Raw genomic sequence first — 26,086 nt, 5'->3', positions numbered from 1 at the left:
CAAGATAATTGGGCTCAGCTGTTGGTTTAGGTAGGCTGAGAATTATTATTCTGAAAACTGAAATGTGACATTTTTCTTTTTATTTATTCTTTTCTCATACAACACATCCTGACCACAGCCTCCCCTTCCTCCCCTCTCCCCTGCCTTCCATCCACCTTTCCCCTCCCCCAGGTCCTCTGCTCCTCCGTTTCCTTTCAGAAAAGAACAGTGATATCAACTGAACATGTCATAATGAGATTCAGTAAGATTAAGTGCAACCCCCCCCCCCCACATATCAAGGCCGGATGAGGCAATTTAGTAGGAGGAGAGGGGTCCGGAAAACAGGCAAAAGAGTCAGAGACGCCTTCTCTCCCATTGTTTGGAGTCCCACAAAAACCCCAAGATAAACAACCACAGACTGTATGGAGAGGGCCCAGCATAGACCCACGCAGGCTTCGTGATTGCCACTTCAGTCTCTGTGAGCCCCAATGAGCCCTGCTCAGTTGATTCCATGGGCTGTGCTCTCCCAGTGTTCTCAAGCGTTTGGTTCTTACAACCCTTCTTCCTTTTCTCTGGGATTCCCTCAGCTTCACCTCATGTTTGGGCCTCTGCATCTGCTCCCAATAATTGCTACATGAAGCCTCTCTGGTGAAGACTGGGCTAAGCACTGATCCATGAATATAGCAGAATATCCATTAGGAATCATTTCATTGATTTTTCTTTTTTTTTTTTTTTTCAGTTGCATTTCCATCTACCCTAGAGCTCTGGGCCATCCACCTTCTGGTTCCTGGCTATTTAGGCAGTGTTGGGTATGGACTCCCTCTTGTGGCTTGGGCCTCAAGGCTGACCATTGGTTGATTGCTCCCACATGCTCTGAGCCACCTTTGCCTCAGCACATCTTCCAGGTAAGACAGATGTGGGCCTTGTCTGGTTACAAGAGAAGGCCGGCCCAGGCTCTGAGTCCTCACTAGGGTCACCCTCAGAGTTTCTAGGAAGTTTCTTCTGCTCTAGTTTTCCACACTGTCCCCTAAATGCTCCCCATTTTCAGATACCTCTCCCTGTACTCTATCTCACCTCTCCTTCCCCCCACCTGATTCTTCCTGCTCCCATGCACACCCACCCCTAGTCCACCCACAAATCTATTCTATTTCTCCTTCCCAGTAAGATCCATATATTCCCCCTAGAATCTTGCTATGTAGCCTCCCTGGGTCTATGGACTGTAGTATGATTACTCTGCAGCTGATATCCACTTCCAAGTGAGAATGTACCATCTTTGAGTCTGGGTTTCCTCCTTCAGGTTGCCTTTTTTTTTCTAGTTCCATCCATGCGGCTGCAAATTTCAGGATGTGAGCTTTTCTAACAGCTGAGTAGCACTCCATGTGTAGTTGTGCCACATTTTCTTTATCTGTTTCTCGATCGAGAGACGTATCTAGGTTGTCTCCAGTTTCTGGGTGTTATGAATAGAACCTTTATGAACATAGTTGAGCAGGTGTCCTTGTGGTAGGATGGAGTGTCTTTTGGGTATATGTCCAAGACTGGTACAGCCGAGTCTTAAAATAGATTGATTCCCAACTTTTTTGGAGAACCACCTTACTGATTTCCATAGTGGCTGTGCAAGTTTGTACTCTCACCAGCAATGATGACAGGTGTAAGATGCAATCTTACAAGATTGCAAGAGTAGCTTTTATTTGCATCTCCCTGATGGCTAAGGCTGTTGAACACTTCTTTAAGTGATAATTTAGCCACTTGATATTTCTGAGAATTCTGTTTAGTTCTGTATTCCTTTTTTGATTGGATAGTTTGGTTTGTTGATGTCTAGTTTCTTGAGTTCTTTACTTATTTTGAATAGTAGTCCTCCATCAGATGTGGAGTGTGTGAAGATCTTTTCCCATTGGGCAGGATGTTGCTTTGTCCAAATGACAGTGTCCTTTGCCTTACAAAAGCTTTTCAGTTTCACGAGGTCGCATTTATTAATTGCTGATCTTAGTGACTGTGCTGTTGGTGTTCTGTTTAGGAAGCTGTCTTCTGTGTCAGTGCACTCAAGGCTATTCCCCACTTTCTCTTCTATCAGGTTCAGTGTATCTGGTTTTATGTTGAGGCCTTTGATCTTCTTTGACTTGAGTTTTGTGCAGGGTGATAAATATGGATCTATTGCATTCTTCTACATGCAGACAGTGCTGTTTGTTGAAGATGCTGTCTTTTTTCTATTGGGTGTTTCTGGCTTCTTTACAAAAAGTCAGCTGTGGATTTATGTCTAGATCTTTGATTTGATTTCATTGATCAGTGTGTCTATTTTCATGCCAATACCATGCTGTTTTTATTACTATAGCTCTGGAGAGCATAGCTCTGTACTACAGCTTGTAATCAGGGATGGCCTATCTGGTCTTCTGGCAGGTATAGCCTGTTGAAGTGTGGCACTTTCAAATATATCATTTTGTTTGAATTTTAGGGAAAGTGATCTTAAATATTCCACATTGATCATTTGTTCTAGTCAATGAAGTATTTACTGCAGCCTTTGTATGCTGTGGGCTGGGAGAGGGCGAGAAGAGCAGAAGAGATTCCTTGCCTGAATAACCTCAGTGACCAAGTGGGAGAGGAGGGTATGCCGTCTATGAAATACATTACAATTAGGAATGTGAGACACTGCGCAGGAAAAGAACAGGACAGTGTCACCAAGGGTGATGTAGAGGGGAGAGTGGATCAAGGAGGGGGAGGTGTGCTTGGAAGAGCCCCTATGATGGGGTGACATGAAAGCAGAGAGTTGGAGGATGTGCAGAGAAAAGTGATGGGTGAACAGTCAGGCTGCACTGGGAAAGTGGGGTTAGGAGTGGAGAGGAAGGACAAGTGTTCCAGACAGACAGATGGTGTGTACAAAGTCCTCGGGGCAAGAAAGACCTTGTTGATTTAAAGTCGTTGAGAAAAAGTAAATGTCTCACTTAGATTAAAAGAAAAACAAATGGCTTTGCCCTTCAGCTGGAAGAGCTAGGAGGCCAGGTATGGTGCTGATGGCAGTGGTTCAGGGACACTAGTTGGAAAGATGATGATGATGGGGGTAGTGATGATGATCACATATTTCTCCTCTTCATATACACGTGTGTGTGTGTGTGTGTGTGTGTGTGTGTGTGTGCGTGCGTGCCTGAGTGTGTACAGAGAAGGAAATACCACAGGACCAGAGCTCCTTCCTTATAGTAGAAGATCTTGGTGCTCCCACCAGGGAGCTTATGCAAATGAAGTGAGCCACACCCTAAAAGGCATGATTTTTTTGTTTGTTTTGTTTTGCGGCTCACTAATAAACGTATTCAAATTTTAGCATATGACTTTGCTGTTGAGCCAGTTGCACAAGCCTAGGAAAAGAGAGATTAACCATATGGTTCGTGAGCTTTGGTGATGGTAGAAATGTAGATCTAGCTAGAGGCGGTAGGTCTCTTGCACTGAGGGCGTGAAGTGACTCCGACCTTCCAGTTCATTTAAAAATGGTTCACAATGGCCGAGACAGTGAACATGTGACTCCAAAGTGGTCGTTACACATTGCATACACGTACAGAAAGGCCACAGCACACCCTGTAAATATGCACAGGCATGGTCTTTTAATTAAAGTACATGAATGGAAATGAAACATCACCTTAAAATAAGTGGCTAATTTCATGTTAAGTAAGTTTCACCTCAGTAAAACGCTGGAGGTGCAGATGAAGAGCTACAGGCAGACAGGCTGCTGAGAGAGGGAGAAACATCACCCTGGGGAGGGTGGTGGTTCTGAGAAGGTCAGGAGTTAAACTTGTCCTTGAGGGAGTACATGCCACAAAATTATGTACAATTACAAAGTAAGTTTCAACGACAAAAAAAGAGGGGGAGGGAGTGAGAAACAGAGGCCAGTAACTTGAGGGGACAGTTGGTTCCAGGGTTCCACACATCTGCTGTGGACTCTGCTGTTTAGGGCACAGGAACTCTATAGTTTGGAGGAGGAAGTTTAGATGTTTTTTTCTTCCATTTTCTAAAAGAAGATATTTATTTTATTTTTTGAATTGTAATATAATGACACATTTCCCCTTCTCTTCTTCCCTCTAACCCTTTCCAAATACCGTCCGTCCTTATTCTCTTTCAAATTCATGGCCTCTGTTTTCATTAATTGTTATCTATCTATCATATCTATTTATCAATACATCTTCTATCTATCTATCTATCTATCTATCTATCTATCTATCTATCTATCATATCTGTCATTTATCTTCTATCATATCTATCATTTATCTTCTATCTATCATATCTATCAATCTATTATCTATCATTTATCTATCATCTATCATATCTATCTATCATTTATCTATCATCTATCATATCTATCTATCTATCATACCTATCATTTATCTATCATCTATCCTATCTATCTATCTATTTATCTATCTATCTACCTATCTATCTATCTATCATTTATTTATCATCTCTATCATCTATCATCTATCTATCTATCTACCTATCAATCAATCATCTATCTATCTATCTATCTTTGTGTATATACATATATATTCCTAAATATATTCTGCTCAGTCTATATAATGTTACATATGTGTATGTTTTCAGGGCTGACCATTTGGTATTGGATAACCAATTGGTGTGCTTTTCCCTGGGGAAGAACATTTCTCCCAAGCCCAGCATTTCTTAGTTGTCTGTTCTTTGTGTAGGGCCGAAACCTCATGGTCTTTCCCCTTCCCCTTTGGCATATCTATTGTGGGAGTTTAGAATTACAAAACACTTTACAAAAGTTGGTTGAGGATCTAGGAACTGATCCACAAGGGTTGAGGTGGGAACGTAGTTCAGTAAAGTTAAACTCCCTGATGCCCCCAATGCACCATGCCAGTGTCTGCTTTGGCAGAGCACAGGCCAAGGAGTCAGGAAGCCCTGCCTGGATTTAAATGGCCTCTGCTGCTTAGCTGCCAGTGTAGTATTGTCAGTACACCTCTGCTAGTCAGACTAACAGAGATGATGGATGCCCAAAACTTAGCTCAGGGCTAGGCACACCCTGAATGCTACGTTTCTCATTGTTGATGTCACCATCATTATCATTATCTTAGGACACATAAAACTTCTCACTGTCCACCTATCTTAAAAATTACTTTAATAATGGATCCAAAGGGCAGCTAATCTGTTAAACCCACAGGCTGGGCAGATACCCTGAAACCAAGACAATTAAGTGACACTTAGTGAAGCCATCACTGGGAGTCAACAGACGGCTTCAGCATCAAGTCCAGGACAATAGGATCTAAAAATTAAGACTATTGGCCCAGTTCCTCAGAGGTGGCAAATGTATGCAGCGTTTAAGTGAATAAGAAATAACACCAGATAATATCACCTACTTAGAATATGCAAAACTGAAGTGTCTCTGCCAAAAGGCAGACAGTGGTGAGGCTAATGAAAAGAACAAATGGGGAAGACAGCAAGGGGAGATGGAAAGCTAATAATAGGTTAGGAATACATCACAAAAGATGGTGTTCACATTAAAAAAAAGTTAAAATGCACACTATTCTCACAAGCAGAGAAATTAAAATAATTTATTAAAAATATCTATAGCTCTGGAAATCCCCCATGCCAGCAGAAGACATGCATAGAAATATTGACAAGATTATGCAACCAAAAAGATTTCTCCACAATTAAAAAGTAATAATAATAGATGTGAAAGCTAGATAGCTTATTAGCAACTTCAAGCACATAGAAATAGGCCAGAAAAAAAGCACAAATATATAGAGAAGCTATAATAAGTCACATATCTATTTTCTTAAATATAGATCTTTTTGAAGGGGTAGGGTTGGGGGAACTCAAGACAGAAAGATAAATTCAAGAAGATGGGTGACATTTATACCAAGCTGGGCAGTAGGAATTTTAGATACATGACGATAAATTTCAGGAGTACAAAAAGAGATTTTAAGAAATTATTATTTGTTCAAAGAAAACTGGTCAAGGACATAGAAATCTAAATATAAAAAGAATACCGAGGGATTTATCCACTCTTTCCATGTGGCCCTCCTGACTTGTTACCTCTTAAGTCAATGTGTATGATGCCAACTTGAAGGACATTTGAGAGCTCTCCGTGGATGGAGAATGGGATCCACCCAGGTGCCCAGCTAGGACAGATCCCCCAACTCTGGTTGCTTGGGTTGAACTCCAGGCTCTACTGTTTAACTGGGTTGCTGTGAGACTTGCTTCCAGTTACTCTTTAATTCTTGGTTCCTACCCAAAAACTAGAAAGCCCAAAGCCTCATGCTTGGTGAACACAGGATCTGTTGGCACCATATGGACCTATTTCTGCAGTTCTCATGTTCCTTCACAAAACTCCTTTCTTTTCAGAAGAATATTAATTCCCAAATACACTCTGTCACTCCCCATCTTTGTGTCTTTAATATGTTATTAAGAGAAACCAGAAGCTGGCTAAAGATACAAATACAACAAACAAGAAACCCCAACGAGGACCTCAGAGTCCCACTTTCATCTTGTAATACTATGCTTTCAAAGTTGATGGACCAGCTTGTCTCAGAGAAAAACAGGATTCTCCTGGGGGTGGGGGTAGGGGCGGTGAAGCAAGGAATAGGGTCCAGGAGATGTCTTGATGCATAAAGGTGCTTGTTGGCAAGTCTGCTGACCTCAGCCCAACATCTGAAGCCCACACAGTGGGAGGAGGGAACCACCTTCCGGAAATCGAGTTCTGACCTCCACATTCATACCCCACCCCCACCCCATGTTAAAATTTAAAAAGGAAAAACTAGGGGCAAGTCTGCATTTGAAGTCACTGATGAGGGAGTGAGCAGCTAGGCTTGGGACTCACAGGACCGAGATCCTTTAGAGAAGAAAAACGATGAGATGAGCCTCCCGCTCCGCACTGGAATGAGCCTCCCGCTCCACATTGCTTTTTCTCTCTTGACGAATTTGCTACAGTAAAAGAGGAAGTAAAACAAATCGAGGCTTATTTCATATTTATGGACTCAACATTAGCATTTTTTTTTCTAAAATTAATTTATAGGTTACTAAAAACCTGATCAGGAGACTTGTATGTGTGTGTAAGTTAGCAAGCTGCTTCTAAAATGACAGTGAGCCCTCAGAACATGCAGGGCAATCTTAAAGACGAGCTGCTGGACAGGGCTACAGGAAGACTTCTGGGTAAGATATGAGAATGCAGGGTATCTCTGTGTGAGCCAGTGAAGGAGGCAGTCAGAATGAAAGAAAATAGACTTTATTACAAAGAGATTAATAGAAGCTCGTTAAAATCCCAAAAAAGGGCGAGAAAGGATACAGGAAGAGAGCTGCATTCGGTCTCAGCATTGTGTCCCGGCTGGACGGAGTCTTCCTCAAAGTTGAGACACATGGAAGTGGGGAAGTTCTAATCTCAGGACAAGCACACAGCCTCCTGAGCCTCAAATCCAGTTTGGTAAAACGGTGGTTCCTCCAGTGGGGACCACACTAGAAACAGCAAACAAAAGAGATCTCAAAAACTAATAATACATCCCAAGGTCCCAGAAAGACAAGAACAGATGAACCCAAAAGTGGTAGGTGGAAAGAAATCACAAGGATCAGGGCAGAAATCAGTGAAATAGAAAACAACAACAAGAGCAACAGCAGCAACAACAAAAAATAGAATTGATCAAATAAAAACCTGAATATTTGAAAACAATAAGATTGATAAATATCTATGCATGCCAGTGTCAATTGGAGATCACTTCCAAATAAAGAAATTTGAGACTCGAAATCTATTACTACAGATTTCAGAGAAAAAGAGAGGATTATTAGGGACTACCACAAGCCAGAAAAATCTAAAAAGAAAAGGAAAAAATGCTTACACAAATGACCTCTCCAAATTAAACCAAGAAGCTGTAAGCAGAACTAGATCCACAGCAATGATAAGGGTGAAGAGGTAACACAAAACCTCCCTATGAAGCAAGGTCGGGCACGGATAGATTCACTTCTGAATTCTGCCAAACATTTAAAGAAGAACCAACGTGTCATTCAGACTATTCCATAAAGCAGAAAGAGAGAGGACTCCACAAACTCACGCTGAAACCAGCATTTACTCTAACCCCCAAATCAGGGAAGGGCAGGAGGAAGAAAAATGTTCCTGAAGAACACAGATATGAAAATCCTCAATTAAATTTCTTACAGAGCAGATTTCAGAACACATTAAGACCAAGCCAGTTTCATCCCAGGGGTGCAATGTCGGTTCCACAAACACAAACCAACAAAAAGGTTTGGCACGTAAGTAACCCAAGGACAGAAACAGTGCTCAGTCTAAACAGAAAAGTATCCCGACCAATGTCAACATCTATCTCTGCATTGCCAAAAGCCCTGACGAGGCCAGGACTCATGGAAACACGACACAGCATAAATGCTCTATCCGGCAAATCCACCATGCCACACAGCAAATGTGGAAAAGCACAACATTTCCCTGAAAACCTGGGACAGTTTCTGGCTGTCATCAAGGCCACTGTGAATGTCTCAGAGCACGCTGTCCCACCCACATGTCCACATCTCTGCAGTCTACACCTAATAGTGAAACTGGGGTAGGTTTCAAGCTATGTGTGTGCTCACCTTTAGTAGGCACGGAGTAGCAGGTTTTCAAAGTGCTGATAGTTTGAGCTTAGAGAACTGTAGTTTTTGCAGTTAGTGAAATATTAATAATTGCCAATACCAATAATGTTCAGTGGCTTACCTCCTAGCTTATGTTCCGTCAGGAATGCTTGGAAATTGTGTTGTCTTCTCACCCACACAGGCTGTGGTCAGCAATGCTCACTCAGTCAGGGGAGTGTGCCTTTGTGTACCTTTAATCTCCATTCCCATGGTGATTAATTTCCTAAACCTTTTGTTGTTTACATACTATGTGCTTACACCCTTTAAGAAAAATCTATTAAATATTTTTATGTTCTTAAGCTATTGAATGTGAATGTCTTTGTCAATCAGCAATCTTTTACCTTATTTGAAATAAAATATTTGAATTTTTAACAAATTTTAAAAGTATACTTAGGGTGGCTTTATCACAGAGCCATCTAGCCATCTTGAAAAAAATTGAGGTTTATTCTCTCTCTCTCTCTCTCTCTCTCTCTCTCTCTCTCTCTCTCTCTCTCTCTCTCTCTCTCTCCTCTCTCCCCCTGTCTCTCTCTGATCTCTCTCCCCTCCTCAGCCCTCCACTTCCCTTCAAACAGAGTCTCATGTATCCTAAGCTGGCCTCAGACTTCCAGTCTTCCTGCCTCTCACCTCCAGAATGTTGGAATTCCAGGCGATTATGTGTCTACGCAGGACTCATGTGTGTTTGCAAGCACTCTACCTACCACTATTTCCTAAATCTCAGTTTTACACTTTGTTTGGTAAAGATTTATTCATTTTCATTTTATGTGTGTGCTGACTAAGTTCATGTTAACTTGAGACAGGTTAGAGTCATCTGAGGGGAGGGAACCCAAGTTGAGAAACTGCCTCCATAAGATTGGACTGTAGGCAAACCTGTAGAACAATATTGTAATTAGTGATCAATGGGAAAGGACTCAGTCCATTATGGGTGGAGTCATCTCTGGGCTGGTGGTCCTAGGTGCTATAAAAAAGCAAGCTGAGTAAGCTATGAGGAGCAAGCCCGTAAGCATCACCTCTCCGTGACCTCTGCATCAGCCCCTGCCTTCAGGTTCTTACATTGCTTGAGTTCCCGTCCTGACTTCCGTGGACAATGAACAGTGATATAGAAGTGTAAGGCAGATAAACCCTTTCCTCCCCAAGTCGCTTTGGTCATGGTGTTTGGGCATAGCAATAGAAACCCTAACTAGGACTATGTGTGTGAATGCTTCATCTGACTGAGGAGGCCAGATGAGATTGCTGGATCTCCTGAGCCGGAAGGATGTGAGGTGCCATGTGGGTACTGGGAACTGAACCTAGGTCCTCTGCAAAAGCAACCAGTACTCGGAATCCCCAAGCCATCTTTCTGTCCCTGGCTTCACAGTTGACAGGCTCTCATTTGGGTAAACTCTCTGTGGTTGTCCTTTTTTTCGGTTTTTGTTCTAGCCTTAATTTTTTATTTTCATCAAAGCAATGAACTTTTGACTGAACACTTTAATTCTTACACTAATTCAAATATAAGCAGCAGGCACTATCTACTCAGTATAGACTGATAACTGACTTATTTCTGGGAGTAGAAAAAGCATTCTCTTATACATTTATTGAGTGACTTCAGACTGTAGAGGCATTTTGATGTACTGAGGTCCTATCAGAGAAACTAGACTCAAGAATTCATCAGACACACTAAGCAGAGAGGAATTCTCCCACTAGGAGGACCCTTTAAACTGATGGTCACCTAACACTGCAAAAGCATGTCCCCCCACCCACCTATCATCTGATACCTGGATGGCGATGGGACTTCACCCACAGCTTGGTCCTCTGATGTTGAAATGGCCAACTCTCCTGCCTGTCTATTCAGTCACTGTGTCACTTGTATGGATCTGGACCCAGTCCTGCCTTTTCTGCTTTCAGACCCTGGTTAGAGCTCTCACCCCACGGCCAGAATCTATGATTCTCAACCCTGATTGCAGCAGAGGCTGCTTCCACCCAGCACTGACCTGGCTTGTTGTCTGCCCTCTTCTGAAATGGTTTGAGTTCTGCCATGACCCTTTACACTTGAGTATTCTGTAAACTCACATACATATCTACTCCGTGAGTGCTGTGTGATGTGAGAGCTAAGTTAGTGAGATTGGAATAAAAGAATACGTATACCTTGGTCAGATCAGCAGGGTATCTGGAAAATTGCTGCCATTGAAACCTTTGGATATTGTAAATTCATTGTCATTCAGTAAATGCTGATGTTGTTGAAAGACACACATGTTTGTCTATGTTCCTGGCATAGCATGCTATGATGGTATGGGAGAATAGCACAGTTCCTAGAAAACACACTATGACATAAACTTCTGTGTTGCTCAAGTGGACCTGTTTCATATGGACATTTAAGCTAACAATTTCAATATTTCATTATCACATGCAATTTCAAATTAAGTCAAACAAAGGCTCATTCTACTAAGGCAATGGTAAATGTGATACCGAAGAATTTACCCAGATTACAAAAGCTTGTTAGCTTCTTTACATGAGTTTATGTAATAGATGTTTTCTTTCTAGTACAAGAAAATCATTACAGCTTTAAAATTTAACATATAAAAAACTAGTTACTGTCCATATTTTTTCAACCAACTCTGGAAAATAGTATGTATGTTGAGTTCTTAGATGAAACTGCAAAGTGAATTAGGGTGGGCAAAACAACAGCCATTAAAATGTGCATCCACTTGGGCTGGAGAGATGGCTCAGCTGCTCTTCCGAAGGTCATGAGTTCAATTCCCAGCAACCACATGGTGGCTCACAACCATCTGTTACCTGGATCTAATGCCCTCTTCTGGTATGTCAAGGGTATTGTGGTTATATACATAGAATAAATTAATAAATGTTACCAAAAAAAAGAAAAAGGTGCATCCACATCTAGAAAACTGAACCTGCAATAAAATGGAAAACTGGACCGTGCTTCTTTCCTATGGGAACAACAGTCATCCCCTTGTTACAGGAAGAAATATTAAATTTTTCCTGGCTAGTGTGTTATCTCATAAAATTGATGTGGTAGATAGCAAATTCTCCAAGTGAGCACAATTCAGAAACAGAGAAGTTAGAGGAGCAGGGGCAGGGGCGGGGGCAGGGGCAGAAGCAGGAGCAGGCTTGGTGTGCTCAGCTGCAGAGATTGGAACCTCGGACATCTCTGCTTTGGCAGACTTGGCAAAACAACATTAGTGGATCGCTGGTTAGCCAGTTAAACACCTACTGTATTGCCTAGTTTTTTTTTTTTCCAGAATAAGTTTCTGCTCACTACTTAAATAGATCTCCAAAATTTTGCATGGCAACATTGCAAAAGTTTTGTTTCAGAGACTCGCTGTCTTTCAGGCATGCTAGGATGCTGTTGGAGCATAATTAAAACCCTGGAGATTGGCAGGCTTAGCATTCCTTAGGTGCTCCAGCTCCATTGCTTTCATCTCACCCCACCCTTCCACACCCTCCCTCTTCTATCCCATCCTATCCTACCCATCTCGCCTCCCCATCTCCACACAATCCTCTTAGACCTCACTCTCTTCTTATCCATTCCAATCAATTCATCTCTTCTCCCACCTCTTTATCAGTTATTCTTCTCAGAGCTAGGTACAAATACCTGACAAGAAACAGCTTCTGAGGGAAGAGTTTATTTGAGCTCACAGTTCAGGAGATACAACCCACTGTGGTAGAGAAGGCATGGCAGCCAGAGAATAATGAAGCTGGCCACACCGTGTTCACAGCCAGGGAGCTCTGGGAAATGAAAGCTAGTGCCCAGCTTGCTTTCTCCTTTTGTGCATGGTCCAGGAGTCTGAGCACATGGGAGGATGCTATCCACTTTTGGCATGAGTCTTCCTACTTAGTTAAACCTTTCTGGATACACCCTCATAGACACACCCAGAAGTGTGTTTCCATGGTGATTCTAAATCCCATCACATTGATAGGATGATCTAACATTGTCTAACTTGGGTCTAACATCCGATCCAACGCTTATCATCCTTATCCATTCTGTACCATTAAGATTTCCTTTTTGCTGGCATTTCAATATGCACATTCATATTTTACCACATAATATCTTTTCTTAATAGGAAAGTATGTAATGGAGTGGGGCTGTGGGTAGTATTCAGAATTTTGGAAATGCACATCTTATATGCTTATATCAAACATACATGAACTCTTACTCAAACTTCAGTGTATTATATCTCTACCTCATATAAGAAGCACAGTATCACTTAGGGCAGAAGAATTTCTTTCTTTTTTTAATATTTATTTATTTATTTATTCATTTATTATATGTAAGTATACTGTAGCTGTCTTCAGACACTCCAGAAGAAGGAGTCAGATCTCATTACAGATGGTTGTGAGCCACCATGTGGTTGCTGGGATTTGAACTCAGGACCTTTGGAAGAGCAGTCGGCGCTCTTAACTGCTGAGCCATCTCTCCAGCCCAAGAATTTATTTCTTAATGAAACTCATTCTCTTACTGCCTTACATTTTCTACCCTAATTAGACTCCCACTTTAGATGGATGCAGCAGTGGCCTAGTCATTAGGATTGTCCCTGTATCTTATTATGCAAGTATTTACTGGATGCTGGAAAAGGGTTAGATGTGGGAAAAGGGGCCATGAATAAGACACGAGATCCTCACTACTCAGAGTTCTTCGGGAGCTGGGACAGCTTCCTTACATTTCCTTCTATTTTTGCTTTGTGCTCATTTGTAGTTTAGTTTCCCCTAATTATCAGCTCTTAGGAAGTGAGTGGAAGCCCAGATTCCAATTCTGTGCAAGGCACATACACTGGGTGAGACTGGCCATATGCCTCAGTTGGCATGTATTTCTTTTGTCAAGAAGGGATTTGTTACGTCTTTAATGGAGACTTAGAAAAACACAAGCATTTTCTCCAAGTATCTACTACACATAATGGAGAATTTTCACAGGTTCACTGGAATGGGAATCAGCTGGGGTTGGTCAGAGAGAATACACTATTTAAGACAACCGTACTAAATCTTACTCTTTTAAAATCTGAAATTTATAATTAATTGGTTAATCTTGCTCGCTCTTTCTTTCCTTCTTTTAGATGCTAGAGAGAGGGTTTCACTATGTAACCCCAGCTGGCTTGAAACTTGCTCTGTAGATCAGGCTGGCCCCAGATCCTCCCGCCTCTGCCTCTGCGTCTGCCTCTGCGTCTGCGTCTGCCTCTGCGTCTGCCTCTGCGTCTGAGTCTGCCTCTGCCTCTGCCTCTGCCTCTGCCTCTGCCTCTGCCTCTGCCTCTGCCTCTGCCTCTGCCTCTGCCTCTGCCTCTGCCTCTGCCTCTGCCTCTGCCTCTGCCTCTGCCTCTGCCTCTGCCATGCTGAGATTGAAGGTGTGTGACACCCTCCTGGCTCATATTTTCCCTGCTAAATTTAATCTTATCAGACATCATAAATTTTATCAAGTGAGTCAGATGACCAGTTTGTCTTTCCTAGACACTAGATCATGTTTCTAAATACTATCCCTTGGGAGTGCATTAAAAGAAATCTGGAGAATCTGGAAGCTTTTTTTTTTTTTTTTTTTTTGTATTTAAAAGATCTCTACATTGACCTTACCAATAGTTCACCCTGGGATTCTTCAAACAATGGTAACACAGCTGTTGGAAGGAATACAAAATGCCCAGGAACCAAAGGAGTTCCAAGGGCCTCGCTACACTTCGGGGCTTGAGTAATACTCATTAATTTGAGCTGTTCTATAGAGGGCGGGATAGTGCTGCAGCACTGGACGTCTTGGTTCATGGCTTCCGGCTCCTTTACATAATGTTCTAGAGACCAGAACAGCTCTGAGGACTTTCTCCCACTTGCCAAAAAGGAGCTATTTTTAACTACTCTTATTTAAAAAATAAAACCCGCTATTTAAATACCATGGCACTAATCCCCCAGGAAAGGTGCAGTATTATAAAGAGAATTTTAAGATAGGAAGATTTAGGAAGACCTCACTGGGAAATTTCTTTCTCTTCCCAATTGAGATATTCTGAACTTTCATCACCAAGTGACTTCAAAGGGAAGCACTGTGCAGTTTACACATGAATATTTTACGGTAACTTAAAAAACAGATGTTCTCACATTTTCTCCTCTTGAGAAATTTGAAAATAATCTTTTAACAATGTGTTCAATATTTCAAAGTGCTTAGCCTTTGCTCTGAGGGTAATTACAGGAAAGCACCTCCCTCCTCATTAGGCCAGCTTTTAAGACTATTCCTAAATCTTCAGACTTCAAACACTTCTGGCACCTGGTCGAGTCTCTGGAGTATGGTGACTAAGTTTTTTTTTCTGTCTGAAGCCCAGTGATGCCGTTGTCAGGCGTCCATATTTCTTACACACCTGAAAACAGAGAGGGAGCCCAGCCAGAAGAGAAGAAACCAGAGTGACTGTGCTATTAAAGAGACACGAGAGCTCTCACCCAAACCCTGAGACGTTATCACTCAGGAGAAGAATTGCGCTGAGGTCAGAGCAGCGAATCCAGTAAACCTCGGGGCTGCCAGAGTTCAGCCCACAGTAATGTCCCCATAACCCCATTTTCTACTTTCCCGTGACACTGGATGGAAACAGAAATCAGCTGTGATCTCTCTGCCTGGGAAGTTGTTTAGAGAAAACCTGTCTCTTCAACTCTAACAAGGTCAGCAGCAGCAAAGCCGGATGTGCGGTTCCTTTTCAAATCTGACTCCCAGCCTTAGCTAGGTGAAGTCGTGTCCGAAGTATTATACTTCCAAAGTGTTATTGGTGATGGGCTAGCATATCACAATATTCTCGATATCTAAGAAACCATTAAAAAACAAAACAAAATTAGATAAAGAAAACTTCCAGATGGGTTGGGATTTCTATTTCTGAGTTCTGGGTCACCCATGATAGATTCATAGATATGCTAGTGGGAGAAAAGACTGGAATGTTCTCAGATCAGGGACAGGGTGGTGAAGAGTGGGTAACCTGATGCCCAGGGGACTCCTGGAAAATGATGCAGCTGCTATAGTGGGTAGATGTCTGAGCCAACTATAGCATTGCATTGAGGCTTATGGGGGATTAGAGCATTCAGGAGTGGATGGGGTGCTAAAGTTATGCTGTCTATTTTGGGTCCCTGGATGGGTAGTGAGCGAGTTGGGTGGATGGCAGGGTGCTGTGTAGATGGTGGGTGTGTGGGCTCCATGGGCTGGCTAGGTGAATGGCTGTATAATAGGAGTTCTGGGTAGATGGCTGAGGACTAATTTGAGCGTCACAACAGGAGCAGGGACAGTCAGGCTCATAGTTGTGAACCATACAGAACCCTTTCTATGCCTCACCTTCTTTCCTTGTGTAAGCCTTTGGCGTTTTTGTATAGTTTTTGTATGAGTGGGAGGAAGATTCTGGGCCTCCTACCTTTAGCACATGGGGCTATAACACAGTTTTAACTTAGTTTCCAAGATACATACGGATGCTGTCCTTTTCTTTCTGGGCTCTGTTGACTGTTCTGGTCTTTGTGTGTGATCTCCCCAGGTGCCATCCTTACCAATGGTCTTCCCTCCCGGCCTTCCCTGCCCACCCTCAGGTCCCAGAACAAGGTTCCATGTAAGGAGCCGTCCTCACATTCGCCATTATAAGATGGCACTGACACCTGTGTTCTAAGTAGTAAACAAACCATCTGCACATGCGCTGGGGTAGTTTCCCACCCCATGTGCTCTGCCTTTCCCGTGACGACAACTCCGGCTGATGGGCTGCAGCCAATCAGGGAGTGACACGTCCGAGGCGGAGGACAGTCCTCCATAAAAGGGAGGGGGCTCCGCCATCTCTCTCTCTCTCTGGCTCTCTTCTCCACTGGCTCCTGATGGGGTAAGCAATAAAGCTTGTGCCGCAGAAGATTCCGGTTGCCCTGAGTGTGTTCTTACCAGGGGGAACAAAAGCGGCGAGCAACAGTTCCAGGCAGGGGGCCCAGGAGTATCTTGAGGCTGAATTTTAATCCTATACTTATTTGTCCCAGTCAGCGTTAGAGGTGATGCAAATGCTACAGAGGAGTTGTCTTGTCCTAGTTTATCCTTGTACGGTTCAAAAAGGGAAACAGAGTTAATTAGTTTACCTGCATAGGCATCTTTCTCTTCAAAAACCTCCGGTTAGAGCCCCCCATGAGGTCTGTAGTTCAAAAGTCCTGTGACCATTGGTACAGTTAAAATAGCGTTTAGTGATTTTATAGTCACCGTAAGATAAACAGTCCCGCACTGGGATGCTTTGGGAATTTTAACTGGTGTAGCTGACCTACCCACACCAAGAGCTCACCATGGGGAGAAGACATGGTAGGCATCTTTTAAGCCCACCCTGAAAGCATCACAAGAGAAAGAGGTTTGAGGAAGCTCAGCTTACTTCAAGCTGGGAAGTTTAAGGTCTGCCTCACTGTTTGCACTGTCTTGGAAGACTCATTCAAAGTCAAACGTGAAAACATTTTAAAGCAGCCGTTACCAACGACCTGATAAGACTCATCTGGTCTCTCCTGCTCTCTTCTAAAATCTTCAATCTTCTAAAATCTACCCTGCTCACTACAGCAGGGTAGCAGCTTGCTGGGCAAATGGGGGAGACAGACAAAAAACTGCCCCCGTTTACGGGGGCTGTGAATAGGAGCTCGCCAGCAGAAGTCGCTGTTGAGTACCGACCCTTTCACCTGCTGCTCCGTTCACGTGGAGGGGCATGGCTAGGTCCTCCCTCCTCTTCTGAATCCTGAAATTTTTATTTCTTTATTTCTTTCTTTATTTTTTTTTTAAATCTGTATGAGTCCAGGGGAGCTGTCAGCCTACTGATCCATGTCTTTGGAATCCCACTTGCATGATTTTCCATATTTAATGATAGTCTACCAGCAGGATAAACACACAGGCAAGGTTGAATCATCTTTCCTCTCCCCTTGGATCGGGAACCCAAGAAAACAGGTGCAGAAAGCAGGTGGAAACGCTGGTGAGCAGGATGTTGCTTCTTCCGCGCCTCTAACGCTTGAGGTCCCCAAGGGGGGCGTGCGGAGGGAGGAATGAGGGACACTTCAGCCAACGGAGGCTCATCCCTGTAATGTCAGTGGGCCTCCAGAGAAGGGGTACAGTGTGGGGCACCTGCCTGAGAGCAGTTCACCCTGGAGCCCTTTCAATCAAGCCTAGAAGGAAGCACTCTCTAAGGCACTAGCTGAGAGTGTCCCTGGGGAGCCACACCACTCTGCCAGAGCACTTGAAGCTTGAGGCACCACTGCAGACTTCTCTACGATTTGGTCTTGAAAGGAAAGAGCTAATCTTGCAAGCACAATTTGCTCTTCTGGCTGGAGGAGAGATAGGGGAGCCAGAGGAGTTTCTCTTGAGGGAGATTTAGACAGCACAGCAATTCCCAGATTGGATGACAGTCTTGATAGAGAAGAAAGGAGGAGGCCACTTGCAAGGAGATGAACAGAAGTCAAAGGACTGGAAGGGGCACGTGGTGGATGGTGACAGACACTGCACTGTCAAAAGTGTACACGCCCTCATCTCGGTCCATAGCTAGCTTTTTTTTTTTTTTGAAATCTATAAAGCTATCCACAACACAGAGGACCAGAAACAAACCAAAGGACTTGGATTTTCAAAGGCCTTTGGAATTTCTGACTAAAGATGACAGGAATAAGGCAGCCACACTTCTTGTCCCTCAGAAACCCACGACATCGACAAGGGAGGAATTCTTTCCTGAAGGAAAGAATGCTGTCTTTTATGGGGTCAAGTCTACATCCCCAAACCCCAAACCCTAAAGCTCTCCCCCTAGTCTTGTGAAACCTGATGGATAGCCAGAGGGATGGAGTCTGCTTCGGGATTTTCCTAAAGGTGAGTAGATCCATGCATTTTAGGACTAGGTAGTAGCTATGCAGACAGACAGATTACCCCTGAAGAAGACAGATGTACCCCAAGGAATGCCTGGGAAGTCAGCAGCATGGAAGGAGAAATTATATCAACCCACCATGTCCACTGCCAGGGACCAACTGATGAAGGAGGGCACGTGCCCGGGATGAGGCAGCCTGTTCTGGAGAGGAAAGGGTTAATCTTACAGCTTAGAGTCCTTCAGGAAGCCAAGTCAGGGCAGGAACTCAAGGCAGAAACCCTGAGGGAGGAGCTGAGGCAGAGACCATGGAGGAGAGGTCTGTAGAGACCATTGCTTCCCATGGCTTACTTGGTTTGCTTTCTTCCACAACACAGGACTGCCTGCCCAGGGTGTCACTCTTATAGTTGGCTGGAATCTTCTACATCAATCATCAATCAAGAAAATGCCCCTACAGACTTGCATCCAGGCGATCTGATGGAGGCATTTTCTCAATTGAGAGTCCTCTTCTCAGATAACCCGTGTGTGTCAATAAACAACAACATCGACAACAAGTCAAAACAAACAAACAAACAAAACTAAACGCCACACAGCCTGTGCTTTTGAAATGCTTTACTGAATGGCATGGACCAAAAGCCACAGGGAAATGAATATCAAGAGCAAGGATAGATTTGGTGAAAGTGGCTTTGAGACAAGAAGTCTTAGCCCCAACTTCCAGCCTCTCCTGTTTGTCCTCAACGGATCTCCAACAAGCAGCTAATTTCTTGAAAAGTGAGGAAGGAAGAAAAAAGAGCCCACACAAGACTTAGGGATATTCTTGCAAAGGAAGGAGGCATATGACTTATAAGGGGCACATGTATGAGACATCTTGATTATGTTTGCAGCATCCAGGATACTTCCCACGGGTGCGTCTGGTGGTGCCAAACGAGAGCATTATTTCTGCTGTGAAAAAAATAGACTTGGTCATGGACTTGAGTTAGCCAAGTAAATATTTTCTTGGCAGTGTACAACATCAGTGCAAAATGCCTATTATGCATAGTCTATAATTATAGCATTCAATTAACATTCTCAAGGGATTATCATTTTGGGCATGGTGGCTGGGACTTGGGAGGTTTAAGTTCTGCCTGAGAATTTTTGCCTAGAAACTACAAGCTGATGTTTGAGTTAAGAGGTTCAGTACAGACACTCCGGGGAAAAGGATACCAGAAAAGTGGAAATTGTATCAGGTTTACATCACAACCTGTTACAATGTGTCCCCAAATAACTCAGTGAGGCTGAGCTCTATGCAATACATAGTTTTCTGTCTAAAAAAGCCTTCTCAGTGTTAGTTTACTTGGTTCATTTCTGGGTCACATGGAGTTTTGACAGAGTTTATCTTCCCCAAATTTAGATGATATTATAGAAGGGGGAAAAACCAATATATGTAAAGAACACTTAAACCTAAACACAGGAAGACAGTGTGTAATTGAATACCTATGATGAGTACTTGGTAACTGTCAAGTTTACAACACCCTGTGTAAATAGGGATATATCACTTTTGTGTCTTTGTGGCCTAATACCTGACATAAAAGATGTAAGGGAAGGAAAAATTTATATTGACTCCTTGTTTCATAGGTGAGGAGGCCATAGCAGAGCAAAGCATTTCCCGTCTTGGTGGCCAGGAAGAAGAACAAGGAGACTATAGAAGTGGCCAAGACCCGTTTGTTGATCTTTTACTTCCAAGGAGGCCTGCCTCCCAAACCTACGACCTTCCAGAACCTTCCCAAATAGTGCCACCAGCTGGGACCTAACAGGCTTTGGTGGAACATGTCATAATAGGCGGCACTATTCCCATTTTACAGATGAGATAACTGACTCCGAGACATTATGTAATTGATATAAGGTGGAGGAGTCAGGATTCAAATCCAGTAATTGAAGAGTGAGCCAGAATATCCAAAAGGATTCAGAATATCCTTCAGTCAGAGAAGCCTCTTAAAATAACCTATCTGCTTCAATACTTTGATGATGCCCAAGACAAAAATATGAATATATGCATTTTATTCCACTCCTATGCAAAAATCTCATTGAAATAGCCAGAGAGCTATAATAAGAGGGGCAAAAATAATGTGCTAGAAACGGGGCAGGGTGTGCTTCACTCACTATGTATGGTGGCGACTTTCTGGAAGTTGGAAAGGAGATGGCTGGACTGTGAGGGATGCTGGGACTGACCAGGAACACTCGGCCACACAGCGCTAGCACCTGCTCACGTTTGCATGGTCTAGCAATGGGGAATGGGTGACCAAGATGACAGATGTACATCACAGGGAGAAAGTTGTCATGAGTGCCTTTGTGTCAGGCCTTGGCATGGTCACTGGTGTTTAATGCAGCCTGGGACTGGCAACCAGTAGATGGCAGAGTCAGGCCTGGAATCTCTTTGCCTGGGAGGCTGGTTGACCCAACTGGTGTTCAGCACTCTAGAATGAACTGGCAAGCAACTTTGTGCTCTGGGAATCCAGTACTTTGTGGGATGTAAGTTAACATTGTTGGCAGATGGTAGGGAAGTCCCCGAGGGCATGGAAAAGACAGAAGCGAGAGGGACTGTGTGTGAGCGAGGAGTGGTCACCTTAGGAAAGGCTGACCTTTAAGGCTGACAAATAGCTATTCATCTTGGGTGTAGGGACAGAAGCACAGGGGGAAGAAGGGAAGGCATGGGACAGTATGAAAACTATCCCACCTGTAAAAAATAGAATGGACTGGCAAGACATGCCCACATCCCTGGAGATCACCCAACAGGAAAAATATGTAGGTATCTGGGGTACCACAGAGGATGGGGAAGTGTCCCCCCGCCCCCTGAGCTTTAGAGTGTTCTGGGTGTTTGGACAAGAACCACCACAGAGGCAGTTATAGGAAGATGTTGGGGTCATTAAATATTATGGCAAAAGAAAACCCCCCTCAAGAGATAGCACGGTGTGCATTTGAACTTGGATCTACGATGCTGGGTCCAGTGATTTCACATCCCTGGGTCTCAACAAATAGGATTGAAAATCCGAGAAGCAATGGTCCACATTAGTCCCAACTAGTCCTCCTGGGCACACTTCCTCAGCAGCACTCTCTGGCGATGACACGGTCTAGTCATGGTGTGGTAGCTGGGCATCTCAGAAGCCTGGCACAGGAAATTCATATCAACAACTATAAATGGTAACACTGGGCTTTTATTACTTTAATTCTGCTCCAGACAGATTCTTCTTCCACTCTTCAGTGATGGCCTCTTCTTGAAAAAGAAACAAACCAATCTACATTTAATTTGACACGTTAAAATGTAACTATACTATTGCCCCTGGCCACGATTTCTCGGACCATCTCATGTCACGATTTAGCGTCTCTTCTGTCTGAACTCGGTTTCCTTGCCATGTTCCCAATTGACTTATCCTTCAACACTTAGCTCAGCTGTCATCCCCACCCTGCATACATCTGTCATGTAGCACCGCCCTCTCAGGTTGCAACCCGTGGGACATCTGCGACTCTTCCTAGTCAGGGAGCCTCCAGAGGCTGTGTCTTATTTCTCTTTCTTCACCACGGAAGGGATGACAAACCTGAGTGGATGTTTGCTGAAGATTGTGTTGATGCAGAACACATGAAATATTTGGAGGAAAATGAGTTTTTGCATTGCTGGCATTGAGCCACACGTCCATTCTTGGCACTGAGTCACTCACTCTGCACGTAAAAGCAAAATGAAGGTCTTGAGATTAGATAAATTTTCATGATTTCCTCATTTTACCCTCCATGCCCACCCTGGACTCATCTACGCTGTCTTTGTTTTGGCATGTGGTACATGAGCAAATGTCAGATTCTGGGTCCAGTATGCATGTGACATACTTCCACAACAATTATTAAGAAAGAGAAGCCATCCAGGCTTTATCTATGCAAAATGTGTGTGTGTGTGTGTGTGTGTGTGTGTATGTGTGTGTTTCCTTGATTGTTCCTCACCTTTTATGTTTTAAAGCAGTCTCTCAATGAACCTGAAACTCATTGATTTGCCTAGGTTGCTGGCAAATGAGTTTTAGAAATCTGTCTGTTCCCCCACCCCCATCCCTGCTACTGCTGGGGTAACATATATGTGCATGTAACCACATCTAGCTTTTTACATAGGCCATGGGCATCCAAACTTAGGTTCTCATGCTTTTATGGCAAACCCTCTATGAATGAGCCATATCTCCAGCCAAGTGGTATGGGTTTCATCATCACAATTTGCATGTTTTTGGGCAACATGCTCCCTCTCCTTTGGACTCAGCTTCTGGCTACACAAAAAGCAAAGGTGGGCAAACAATCTAAGTTTCCTTCTGGGAAGCTTGAGTCTTCTTATGCAGTTTGAAGCAGGCCCTGAAATCCATCAGCAGGAGGACTTTGATTGGGAAGATACCCCACGGCCCACAAATTGGACCTTCTCTTTCCCCAGCTGTGTGATTGGCATCTCATCAATAAGGTCCTAACATCTGGCTCAGAGAATCAGAACACTGTCTCTAAACTGGCTGTGAGCACCTTACGGCCCATCTTGTTGAAAGCCGTCTGACTGTCTAAATGAAGGTCGACGAGCTGGACAGACAGTGGCTTTGGAGGGGTGGGGCAGAGCTCTGAGCACAGGGAGGCAAGTCTGTTTATTTGTTTCCTAATTCTAATTAGAGGAAGGAAAAGAGTGTCAGGAGTCTTTAGCGATTCACATCTTAATAGCTTGGTTATAATTTATTAATCCCTTTCATCAAATTTTCAGCATCCTTTTCCCCAGGAGTCTGAACTGACTCAAATGTATTTATTGTTTCGAGGTGGGGTGTCATTAAATATTTGGCATCTCCTAAAGCCGTTGGGAAGCTGGATCATATACCATGTGCCTGCACACAATTTCTGAAGGGAAAAGCATAGATTGGTAGGACATTAGGAAGAGCGGGTGATATAAATGTATGTTTTTAAAATCCATATGACCTCATCCTTTTCCTGTCCTGGCAATGTAAGAACCCTCATGTCACTTGTGCCTACAATTTCCTGTCACTAGCCCATCCATGGTTTTACTTAGAGTGTAGCCATCAGCTCCTGTGTTCAATGTGTGCAGATACTCTAGACACTCGGTCCCCCCTTCCCCACACCAGGATATGCGGCATACTGATTAAAGGTTTGCCATCTCAGAGAAGGAGGGACTTCAGTGGTCAAGAGGTCAGCAGCTGGGGTGGATGGTGGTGTAATTCAGACTGATAACTTCTTAAGATGGAGAAGTCCGTCCCCCCCCCCCCCCCCGTGTGTCTTTCCCAGGCTTCCATTAGCTACTTTTATGTGGCTGTATCCACATCTCACAGAAACAACTTAAAGGAGGAAAGATTGATTTTGGATTGATGGGTTCACAGGGTTTCAGTTCCTCATGGAGGGGCGTGCCCAGTAGTGGGAGCATGTGGTAGAGTCTGTTTACACCACAGAAGCCCAGAAACCTGGGAATGAGCGGTCGGCTTCCACCAGTGAGGCTTTACCTCGAGAAGTTTCCACAGCTTCCTTAAACCATCTGAGGAACACACATTCAGAATCTGAGCTTGTGGGAGTTAATTCAGATTTAAATGACACCAAGACTTTAAACTCTTCCATTGCATCTCCAGTAAAAACTGACATTGAACGACAGAGTTCACCATCTCTGGGGGCAGCTCTTCTGATAGGGAGGGCTTTGCTGTCTCAAAGTCCTTCATTGGGTTGATGAAGGTTCTTATCAAAGTTGTTCAGTTGCTCAAGTGCTTGAGGAGCAAGCATGGGGACCTGAGTTCAGATCCCGGCATTTGCATTAAAAACAAAACAAAAAACAAAACCAGCTATGGTGCCTTGTAATTCTAGCACTGGGCCAGCAGGCATGGACAGATGTCTGGAACCCATTGACAAGCCAGTCTAACCAAACCAGTTAACCTCAGGTTCAGTGAGAGATTCATCTAAAAAAACAATAAGCAATAGAGGAATACATTAACCCATAGTTTCCACACTCACACATATGTGTATGCAGAGAGAGAGAGAGAGAGAGAGAGAGAGAGAGAGAGAGAGAGAGAGAGAGAGAGAGTCAGAGAGAGACAGAGACAGAGTCAGAGAGACAGAGAGAGAAGAGAGAACACAAAATAACAACGGTAACAATATGTTTTCAAGAGGAAATTCTTCTCTGGGCTGTAGTAAACGCTTTTTTATTTCTCTGTGTGGTTTGCAGTTTTCCCTACGGCATTCTCAGCCTCTGGACAGCCAATGACAGTGAACTCTGGATGAGGTCAAAGGAGGAAGAATGTGGAAGTCATACCCAGAGGCTAGAAGCCCAAAATGTATTTGCCCTGGACATGGAAGTAGGTCCCTGGGGGTACAGTGGGGCAGTAATTACTCATGTTTTAATGGCTGGAATATGATTTATTTCCACCCAAACTCATGTTGAGGCTTGGTCTCCATGCCTTGGTAGCCATGGTGAGGGGTACTGGGCCTGTGGCACACATCAGGTATTTTGCTGTAAGCAATAGAAAGTAGACCAGAACATGCGTGACTTCTGATTAAGAAAAGGAGCCCTTCACATGCTCTAGCTGAGTTTATTGAAATTCCAGGATAGATTTTGGTACAAAAGCCCCAGCTAAGGATGTCCTGTCCTTCCCTCCCCTTCCCTTCCCTCCCCTCCCCTCCCCTCCCCTCCCCTCCCCTCCCCTCCCCTCCCCTCCACTCCCCTCCCCTCCCCTCCCCTCCCCTCCCCTCCCCTCCCCTCCCCTCCCCTCCCCTCCCCTCCCCTCCCCTCCCCTCCCCTCCGTTCCTTCCTTCTTTTCTTCTGTCCTGTTTGTTTTTATACTTTTGGTCATGTCTCTTCAGATTCCTCATAAGGAAGAAAGCAATTGGGCAATGCAGAATGTAGGGTTTATCTGGTTTCCTTGGCCAAACCCACGTTCACGTTACATTTCAAGCTGATGACCTCTGATGCAGTAGATCTTGGCAGTGGCATCCTCACACCCTTCTTGAACTACATGTGCATGTTTAGATTCACATTAACATTTGAGCTATCCTCGACAGCTCCAGATGCCTCACTGTCCACGTCTTGGGCCTTCAGATTCTGAGTTCTCTTATTCCTTGGGAGAATCAGAGGCCACTTAATTTCCTTGATCAAACATTTATTTTCCTAGTCACGGTCTGGCTAGCACCGTTGCTTTCTTACCTACCTAAGTAATCCTGGTAGAACGTGGTCTTCAGCATCTGTGTCAGCATGACCCGAGTTCACACTCCAAACACAGAATCTTTTTTTCTTCACTAGGAGTAAACAATGTTAAACCTCAGATACCATGACATGCAACTGCCATCTTCATAGCCATTGCTCAGAGTGCAAACCAGTCCTGTGAGGAAACCACTTCCCAAGAGCTGTTTCAACCTCACTGTCCCATTGCAGCCACACAGGGACGGACCCTTTATATGGACAGATCCCAAGTCCATACCAAACATGTGGCTCCCAGCCATCCTGAAGACTGTCCACTGAAGGACTCCAGGGCTTCCCGGTGGCCAAAACCCCACATCTGGAGTCGGTGCAATGATCTCCATCTGGCCCACTGAAGATCTTTGGGAATGGACATCCTGGGCTTCCCAAAGGCAGAGGAAACCTTACAAGGTAGAAAATCTAGGAAGCAAAGCGGCTGACACCAAGTTTTTCATCACACACATCATATTCACTTGAACAATGAGGATGGGATTGAATTTGAATCGATCTTCCTGAC

The 26,086-nt window shown here is 43.9% G+C and overlaps 1 long non-coding RNA gene across 1 annotated transcript; it reads left to right on the top strand.

Annotated features, from left to right (window-relative positions):
* The first annotated feature begins 734 nt into the window (after positions 1-734).
* On the top strand, positions 735-26,001 carry LOC147004323 (uncharacterized). The gene is made up of 3 exons (XR_015047247.1): positions 735-884; positions 24,562-24,691; positions 25,633-26,001. It is a non-coding gene; the product is annotated as an uncharacterized LOC147004323 (long non-coding RNA).
* Positions 26,002-26,086: the final 85 nt, after the last annotated feature.

The sequence above is a fragment of the Mus caroli genome, unplaced genomic scaffold (genome assembly GCF_978045245.1).
Source record: "Mus caroli unplaced genomic scaffold, Mus_caroli_1 scaffold_6, whole genome shotgun sequence".
NCBI lineage: Eukaryota > Metazoa > Chordata > Mammalia > Rodentia > Muridae > Mus > Mus caroli.
This window is presented reverse-complemented; position numbering and strand designations above follow the sequence as displayed.